The sequence below is a fragment of the Phoca vitulina genome, unplaced genomic scaffold (assembly GCF_004348235.1).
Source record: "Phoca vitulina isolate PV1807 unplaced genomic scaffold, GSC_HSeal_1.0 scaffold36, whole genome shotgun sequence".
Lineage (NCBI taxonomy): Eukaryota > Metazoa > Chordata > Mammalia > Carnivora > Phocidae > Phoca > Phoca vitulina.
The window spans coordinates 11,670,582-11,680,670 of NW_022589739.1; the positions used below are offsets into that span (position 1 = coordinate 11,670,582).

The 10,089-nt window shown below is 41.6% G+C and overlaps 1 pseudogene; it reads right to left on the reverse strand.

Moving 5' to 3' along the window:
* Positions 1 to 9,109: 9,109 nt before the first annotated feature.
* LOC116646547 lies at positions 9,110 to 9,830 on the reverse strand (annotated as a pseudogene).
* Between the last annotated feature and the right edge of the window lie 259 nt (positions 9,831 to 10,089).

Consider the following 10,089-nt stretch of genomic DNA (forward strand, 5'->3'; position numbering starts at 1 on the left):
AGAAAGGAATTACAAGGGCACTGGCGTCATGATGACAGCAGCAAACAGAAGATAAAGTACTTGTAATTCTGAACTCTAGCCTCTCTGTGCTCTGAGTCTCTTTCTACACACTTCCCAGGGTCCCATTAATCTCAGTGTGTGACAACCCACTCAGAAAACATGCAACAGCTCTTCTTTTCCAGAGCTGAAGCTGTGGACCAGGGCACTACTCTTAACCACTTCTCCAACACAGTGGACCTGCCCAGAATGTTCCACACTGACCCCAGCTCTTCTAGTGCATGTGAGGGTAAAGTTCATTTGGGTCCAGAGTGTAAGGCTCAGTCTGTGATTGCCTTTAACATCCACTCTAATCTGATTAAGGGCAGAAAGCAGGGGTTCTGTCTGGTATGGGGTTTCAAGAGACAGATTTATGTTTAGGCCTGAGGAGCATTTCCCAAACTCCCCTGATAGACTAATCTGAAGCAGTTATTGAAAACACTATTCCCAAGGTCTGACTCCAGGCCCAGAGAATCAGAATTTCCAGGGCCAGGGCGTCCAGAAATCTGATTAAAAACAGTAATTCCTTTCTCCCCAGGTGAATTTTGTTTTTAATCAGGGAAATTTGTGAAAAGCAGTTCTGGTGTTCTGGGAGGTGGGGAGATGGGAGTGAAGAAAGATTATCATTTCTAGCCCCCAACAAAGAAAAGAACAGAATTTTTCATCAGGATCTCTGGAGAGCTGCATGAGAGTCAGTCCTAGATTGTGCTTGACTGGGGTGTGACATGGAAAGGAGACACAGGGGAAGAAAAGCAGTCCATCCTGCGGCTGGTGCTATGTGGTGCCCACAAGCACATCCCCCTTCCACCACTACTCTCCCAGGTGATCACATAACCACGAGGCTCAACTTCCTTTGTCTCATATACCGCTCTGTTCTAGGGCTTCTGTCCTGAGATCCAACCCTAAAAGCTGCTGCCTCTTCGTATTTCTACTCGGACAGCCTATGGGCCTCACACTCATCTTGCCCCTAAAGGAACCCCTTCTGAATGGTACCGCCCACTCACCCAAGTCATCCAGGTCAGGGCAGTTAGTCCCATCCTGACTTTTCTGCTCTTTTACCTCCTCATGTGATTTTACTTTTGCAACTAATCTATTATGACCTTTCCTCCTATTTAACACACCCTCTTTTCCTCCCAATCTCATTGTATCATCCACTCTGCTCTGATTATGAAAAGATCTTCCTAACTCACCTGTCTCCAAACCCAGATATTTCAATGCACCTTCTGCATCGCTGCTATCGAAACAGCAAAACTAGACATGTCAGGCTCCTCTCTTCACAAGTTACTGGTGACTCCCATAGCGCTCAAAGTTGAAAACACGTGGTCTGCATTCAAGGTCCTTCACGGGCTGGCTCAGACTTAACTTTATAGCCCAGCTTCTCAGTTTGTTTTTCATTATGGATCACCCACCACCGCTACCACCACCACACATCTATTTGTCCCACACATGTAATTTCCCTGGATATATTCATTCCCCTTGCTTTGTTTCTTAGGTGAAGGGTAGGAGGATGGAACTGGGGAGTCCTTTCGGGCTCAAGGGAGAGACATAGTTTGCAACGGGCCTCACGATGTTTGAAGAAACTCCTCTTTGGTTGATCTCTGAACAAGGTCTGGGATCCCAGCCGCCGTAATCTGGGAAGCGCGCTCGTAGACAGACTTCTCCAAGTAACCAAGCGAGCTGAGCAGAGGCCCGGCTTCCTCCTGCAATGCTTTCTGGCTGGATCTCTAGGCAAGACTCCTTGCCGCGCCTCGCGCCGCCCCCCTCCCTGGGCTGAGCCTGGCTCACTCAGCAACAGTGCCTCCACCCAAAGCCGTGGCACGTTTATAGCTTCTCCCGGGCCCTAGGGAGTGTGAGGGATAAAGAAAGAGTAAATTACTACAGGCTCCCTGGGAGCCACGCTCCACTCAGGCACCCAAGAAAAGCTGAGCCCTGACTCCTACCCAGAGTGGCTGTGCTGATACTATTCTAAGGCTCAGGAGACTAGAGGGAAGGCGAGTGCCGCCAGGCGGAGAGAAGAGGGATGACCTGCGCTGGAAGAAAGGAGCAACTAAACGGAGGTGTGGGCATGTCCTAGAAAGAGCACAGCCATGGATACTTTGGCTCACACTCCCAAACGCGCTATCCAAGGGGATCCAGACTGTGCTCAGTTAACAGCCTCCTGCTTCTTGATGCTGCCCCCTTGTGGTCAGGTCGGAAAGTTGCAGCCTCATAGCTAACGGGGCCGCAGCTCTGAGGATGACTTTTCAAGGACCAAGGACCTAACTCAGCGGTCTTGAATTTGAACTCCTTCCATTGCAGTACACTGCCCCTTAGTTCTCCTTCCCTCTCAAGCCAACTCTTTCTTCCTTGAGCCATTAATCATAGCTCACCTGTCACACCAGAAATGGGACAGTGTACAGAGGTTATTTAAACGTGGGGCTCTATCAGGAAACAGACATGTCCAAATTGGAGTCCAACCACTTGCTCATGATACGACCACCCTTAGCCTCGGTTTCATGTGAAAAATAAAATGAGATATTAGCAATTCTCCAGTGAATGTTTGTGTTCATTATTATTACTCAAAACAACTGGAAGAGCCAAAGAAATAGGAAATTCAATTGAGATAGTGTGCTACAACAGCCAAAGGAAAAAACACATTGGGAAGGAACAGTGGACAGCAGTACAGAAGGCTGCAGAGAGATCAAGCACTATCGGGACTGAAAATAAAAGATCACTTGTTAGCTTGAGAAAGTCTTGTGGGAAGAGATTCTTGACTGCATCAAGTGAGGAGTAAGTGGGCTAGGAAGAAAGGGAGAAAGTGGGTGTAGGCAACTCTCTGAATAAGTTTGCATATGAAGAGAAGGAGTGAAATGGGAAATAGGTGAAAAATTGATAGCTCTAAGGAGTTTCTAAATGTGTATTTGAGCTACACGAGATTGAACACAAGTATATGGAGTTAATAGAGAAGTTCCCTGTTCTTAACATTCCTGGTGGGGATCTTTAAGGCTATGACCGACCCTTCAGCCTCTATATAGTAACCATGAGAAATCTTACCTGTTCTCATAGCTTCTATTACCAAAACAGGCCAGACTAATATTCTGAACAGCAGACATGGTAATGTCTATTGGAAATCACCATTTTGGTGCCCCTCAGGCACCTCAAACTCAATGCCTCCAGCTAAACTCATTATCTCTGATCCCCAGTCTATGCCCCCAATCTATGTTTTCTGTTGCCTGTCACAAAATGACTGTTACCCAGTAGTAACCATTCCATTTTAGATGCTGCTTCTACAAGGAAATCTCTCCTGTAAGAAAACGTTCTCTTGGGGTGCCTTGGTGGCTCAGTCATTAAGCGTCTGCCTTCAGCTCAGGTCATGATCCCAGGGTCCTGGGATCGAGGCCCACATTGGGCTCCCTGCTCAGTGGGGAGCCTGCTTCTCCCTCTCCCACTCACCCTGCTTATTCACTCTCTCTCTGTCAAATAAATAAAATCTTAAAAAAAAAAAAAAAGAAAATATTCTCTTATTTCCAGGGGTATCTAAATTCCATTTGTAGATGAATAATGCCATTGTATTTTGATAGAAGATACTGATGGATGTGTCAATACCAAGCCACAAACACCCACCATAAAAGGAGAGCATGGTTTTTACCTGAAGATAAAAATGATTTCTTGTGTTAACAACCTGTAATAAGGTAAGAAAAAGAAATGTATGAGATTTAGAAAAAAATTAATCATTATTTGTGGATTAATGATTGTATATGTATAAAAATCCAAAAGAATCCATTGGTAAGTAATTTAAATTAATAAGAAAATATATAAAGGTTGCTGAATACTGATAATTTGAATTAATAAGTAAATATATAAAAGTTGCTAAATACAAGGTCAATGTACAAAATTCCACTATATTTCTTTATAAAATACACATGACTTTTTTAAAACATTTACAATGGCATAGAAAAAATACGTATCTGAGAGTAAATCTAACAAAGGTACAGAGCACCTTCTATACAGAAAACCAGAAGGCATCCTTAAAAACAAACTGAGGGTTGCTGGAGTAGAGAGAGATGGGAGGGATGGGAAGGCTAGGTGATGGACATTGGGGAGGGTATGTGCTATGGTGAGCACTGTGAATTGTGTAAGACTGATGAAATCACAGACCTGTACCCCTGAAACAAATAATACATTATGTTAATAAAAAAGAAGAAGGCATCCTTGAGAGAAATTGAGGAATAAATGGAAGAAAAAAACTATGTTCTTTTATAGGAAAACTCAATAATGCAAAAAACTTAATTATTTCCCCAAAATTTTTCTACAGATTCAATGCACTCTTAATAATATCCTAACAGCTCATTTTGTAGAATTTGATAAGCTTAATTAAAAATGTATAGCAAAATATAAATGGCTGAAAATAGCCACAACACTCTTGAAGAATGGAACCAACATGGGAAAACTTGACATATCAAATCTGAAGACTTATATAAAGCTATAGTAATTATGAGAGTGTGATATTGGTGCAGGGTAGACAATTGGGCCAACGAACAAAAATAAAAGCCCAGAAGTACATCTACTCATTTAAGGCCAGTTGGTTTTGTTTTTGTTTTCGTTTTCATTTTTTAAGATTTATTTATTTCTTTGAGAGAGAGCGCATGAAAGCGCACAAGCCGGAGGGGCAGAGGGAGAGGGAGAATCTCAAGCCGACTCTGCACTGAGTGCAGAGCCCAACACGGGGCTCAATCGCAGGACCGTGAGATCATGACCTGGCCAAAACCAAGAGTCAGGCGCTTAACCGACTGTGCCACCAAGGCGCCCCAATGACCAGCTGTTATATGACAATGGTAGCACAACGGAGCGATGAGGAAAGGATATTTTTAATAAATGATACTGGAACTGCTGAATATCCATATGGAAAAAAATGAAATTTGAGCCCTAAACTCATACACTCACAAGTATCAATGCTTCATAGATTATAAGTAGACCTATAAAAGGCAAAGCAATTAAACTTTCCAAAGTAATATAAAAGAATATTTTCATGACCTCAGGTACAGATTGGTTTCTTAATGCCAGCTAATTCATTCATGGATATTTATTTGTATGTGACAGGCACTCTTCTAATTGATGGAAATATATCAGTGAACAGAACAGACAAATGCTTTTGTGGAGCTTACACACTACCCACTATGATTTAGCATTACTTAGTAGGTATATCTGTCTAAATATATGCCAAATAGTCTCCTTTTCTTAGAGTTCAGAAATTTTATCTGAAATTATCTAGGTATGGATCTTTCACTTTATGAATGAGCGAGCATCTTAAGACTTGGTTCTTTATGGAAATTTTTTCCTAGTTATTTCCTTGATTATTGATTTCATTCCATCTCCATCACCTCCTTTCCTTCCTTCTGGAATGCCTATATTTGCCCTCCAAGTCTCTTTTCTTGCCTACATCTATATATTTGCCGAAAAACAAAGAACTATGCATGACCAATTTGAGAGATTTTCCCAGAACACTGTGCAAAAAGACAATGGCTACTCTGTTTTATTCAGTTTCTCTCTCTCTTTTTTAATTTACACCTTGGAGTTTTAGGGAATCAAGAAAATGCTCCTATCTCTTCTCCCTGTTGGTTCAAAACAACCAAACATTCCCCACAAAATTTGCACACTATGCTTTACTGTTATTGTTTCAAATAATTTGTTATTGTTTGCATATTGCTTTTCTTCTATAGCCATCTTCTTGTTTTAAGACAATAGGATTTTCTCAGCTCTCACTAATGTTATGCTTTCATTTTTTTAAGGTTCTCTTACTTCTTCCCTGTTTTTTACTGGGCCATTTGGTTTGATTTCTCATTTCTGTTCTCTTTTTTTTCAAGCTCTGATATTTTTCCACATTAGCTTCCTTTTATCTGTTCATGGTTATGAATGATGGTTTGACAAGTCACTCTTCTTAGCTGATGTACGTTCTCATAACATTCTGCCTTTTCAATGAACAGTAGATTGGGCTTCTTTTTTTTTTTTTTTTAAAGATTTTATCCATTTGACAGAGAGAGACACAGCGAGAGAGGGAACACAAGCATGGGGAGTGGGAGAGGGAGAAGCAGGCTTCCCTCCGAGCAGGGAGCCCGATGCAAGGCTCGATCCCAGGACCCCGGGATCATGACCTGAGCCGAACACAGATGCCCAATGACTGAGCTACCCAGGTGCCCCTAGATTGGGCTTCTTCCTAGGAGGGTTATGAGGAATAGCTCAGGTGAGCTGGCCACCCATAGTCTAAGACCCAGAGAGACGTGAGGCAGAGCTCTTTCCACAGGTGCCAAATACTGGAGGCTCTGAAGTGAGGGCCTCCCTGCATGGTTTCATGACAGCTTTCCCTCTACCTTATTCTCAACAGATTCACAGGAATCCCAAATTTTAGAATGAATTTTTCTCTCTTTTGTGTGACAGGATTGTATATTCTTGATAAATTTTATCTTCTTAGTTGAATTTTTGGACACACAGAATTAGAAAGCAGAAATCAAAGTTAAGTTGCCATCTTCCCAAAATCCTCCTGAATGCAGGGTTGTGGAGCCAGGGAATCACCTTGGAAGGCAAGAAACTCTCCCATTACATCAAATGGTAAGAGTGGAGTAATTCTAAGTAGGCTAAGGGTGAATTAACCCCAAAGTTGGTAGAGATTTAGTGAGGGCATTTTAGGTCTCTAGGATGTTACTACAGGAAAAAAAAAGAGAGAAATGCAGTTAGAGTCATATCTTACTAACCAGGAAGAGGTAACAACATTTTTAGAAGTTCTGGAAAATATAAAAGCTCAATGAGAAGAAGAAAGAATATAGGAAGACATAGCTAGACCAGGATAGGCCACTCTAGGTCCCTGAAGCCTTAAGCTCTGGAAGAAATCAGCAGCTGTGGTTCAGGAATGAGCTGATCATGATTTTTCTAGCACATGAATATAAACAATAATGGGAAACCGCACAAGAAAGCCAGACTCACAGATGTAAGGAAGTCCAGCACAGTAAGTAGCTGTGGTAGCCACTTTGGCGAGAGCTGGAGTCCTTGTAATCCTACAGGAGATAGAGAGAAATACAAAGAAAAAAAGCAGTTAATAAGGATTGTGGAAAATGTTGGGCCCTAATCTTTGATTGAAATTTGTTTTTGTTGAATATCATGCATCCTGCTCAAAAGAAAGTAGATGTTGTATCCTCAGAAAAAAGCATACTCTCCATGCTGCAATTGGGATGCTTGGAAAGTATGGGGACAAAGGGGATGATGGAAAGGAAAATGTAGAGGTTTTATAATACGCATAATAATACTTAAGGGAAGAATGGGACATTGAAAATTTCTAAATTGAGAAAAGAGAAGTTTTTCATAAACCATTCTCAAAAAGAAGATTGTTTATATAAACAAAGGTTTTTTGGGTTTTTTTTTTTTCTCACGTTGTGTGGGATTCATAGCATCACTCTTCTAACTTCTTAATTAGAGACACTCCTGAGTCTGGCTCTAGACACCAAACAATGGGCACAGACTGACAAAGAAAACAATTTCGAAAACCTGAAACCACCAATCTTTGTTCTTCCTTTCTGCCCCCTCCATAGACAACATATTTCTCTGTAAGGACTATGGCCTGTGATGGCCACATGCATTTGAACATCCTTTTGACTAGGGAAATGCTATTGTACAATGTGGTGGCCACATTTTGTTCTGAGAACTTACGTGTGTTTTCTAAATTTTATGAATATGGAGTTGGTGTATGTGGTGAGTGTTTGTCATTCATTGTGGCTACACAGCATTTGAATTGGTCTTCCTGTTTGAGGAATTTCCCTCAGTATGGTTCTACATCTCCCCAAGATGGTAGTCATAAACTCAGCTTCCTGGCTAATCAATTTTTCTACCATAATAAAAGCCCCAAAATCACAGGGGCTTACAACAAACATTTTTTCATTCATGTCCTCAGCTGCAGGTGGACTGCCGGGACTCTGATCCACAGGTCTTCTGATCCAGGACCCTAGCTGAAGGAGGAGCTCCTCTTTGGGACCTGTCTTTACTGTGGCAGAGGGAAAATATGAAGAAGTGGTACAAGCATGTCTCATAAATCTTCTGTAGGAAACTGAAACATGTCCTTAGCTCCCATTCGGATGATCCAAGACAGTCACATAGCCAAGTCTGATAAGGGCCTGGGGCAGTATTCTCCACCTATAGGGAGGCACTCTGAGTCATAGGGCCATGGATGGGGTTGGACGTTGCCCTTACAAGAAAATCAATGGGAACGATAATCCAATCTACTACCATGGGATCTAAGTGCTGTCAATCATGTAAACCTGCAAGAAGCCAACTCAGAAGCTAAGAACATAGAGCAGATGCTACGTTGAATCATGCTGGTGAAAATCGTTAATAGAAGAATCCATCTTCTAGACAAAACAGAGATAGAGAGTATAGTGACAGCTTCTTCTTTTTTTTAGGGTTTTCCTTTTTATTTCATGAAAGACTGGTGGATAAACATAAATACAGCACAATTACTTCAGATCATTCTTCGTATTGTATACACACAGACGGATGAATGTAATCTGAAAGAAACCTGCAGTCGGCAATGAAATGCATACAGCTTTTCCTTCCCTTGCTCAAAAAAATTTAAAAACACACAAACTTAGAATTTATCAGCACACACTCTCCTGTGACAAATGACTCAGTTATAAATAGTAGGTGCAAAGAAACCATATGCTAACATATGTAGAACCTTTGTTAATGAAAACCCAGAAACACCCATAAGGATGAAGATACATTCAGTGACTGGTAACTAGTTGTGCCCTGAGGGGCGCCATCGACAGAGATCGTGCTGCAGAGAAAAGCTATGTACACACACAATGAGAAAATAAACTGCAAGATCAACGCATGCATGTTTAATACTGGAAAAATCACGGCCCTCCAAAATTTCGCCATATTTGTTATAAAAGCCCTCTGCACCCAACTAAAATTAAAATGATCTTAAAAGGATAATACTTGTAAAGTTAACTTAAGTCTTTTCAGCCACAGAAACTGCAATGGAAATAAATGTTCAGAGTCATTTTCAAAACAAAGACAAAAATCTATTCTTCTGATGACAGGCATGATATAAAGGTCTATGCAAGATACATTGCTCTACATTCCCAATGACTAGGAAAAAAAACCCTCAAGTCAATTTTTAGTTTGCAGATGGTCAAAGGATTTTGTATTCCAGCAGGAGTTCAAATCTTCTGGATCTTTTCACCAACCACTGCTGGATGTTCTTTTCTGATTTTCTCAGCAGCATCAGCTATGTAATTGTAATAGCAATTGTGTACATCGGAGTAACGGTGTACATCACAGTAAACATTTCCACACCGTCATTCAAACCCAGCAAGTCCCGCTTTCTTCCTACACATGAAACAGCGATTCTTTTTTTGTTTTGGTTTTTCAAGAGACTTGCTTTGCTCTTCAGATGGCTGTTGTGCCGTGTCTGACACAGAAGCTTGCAGGTCTTCTGTTTCAGGTCCTGCTTTGTCCACAGATGTACTGTCCACTTGGGAAGATGCTACAGATTCTGATAAAGTGACTGATGTGATACAGGGCTTGGCTGCACAGACGCAGATGTGGAATCTAGTGGTGACTGAGCGTCCGGGACACCGCCGTCAGTGCACTGGACGGGTAAAGATTCAGACAGACTACTGACAGGAGCTGCAGGGGGGCTTATTCTATCTTTGAAGATGTTCCTTATAGCATACTGAACACATGCCATTTGTATGAGGGTTTCCATAAAATCTGCAGCCGGTGGAACAAAGCACAGGCACTTGACAGTGACTAGTTTCTTGAGCCATGTTCCTCTGTTGCACACCACCAAAACCTCCACAATTTTCTATGTGCTTCCTCTCAGATTGACTTCATTTGAAGCTGTCATAGTGACAGCTTCTAGTGCCCATGTTTGGGAGTAAGATCTGAGTTAACCATGCACATGGAGGTAGTAGTGATCTCTCTACCAGAGTGAACCTACAGAGTAGGGTGATGATGTTCCTGCCCGCATCATCCATGAGCTACCTAATATTCCTTAGTAAGTCCTTTTTCTGATTAAAATATGTT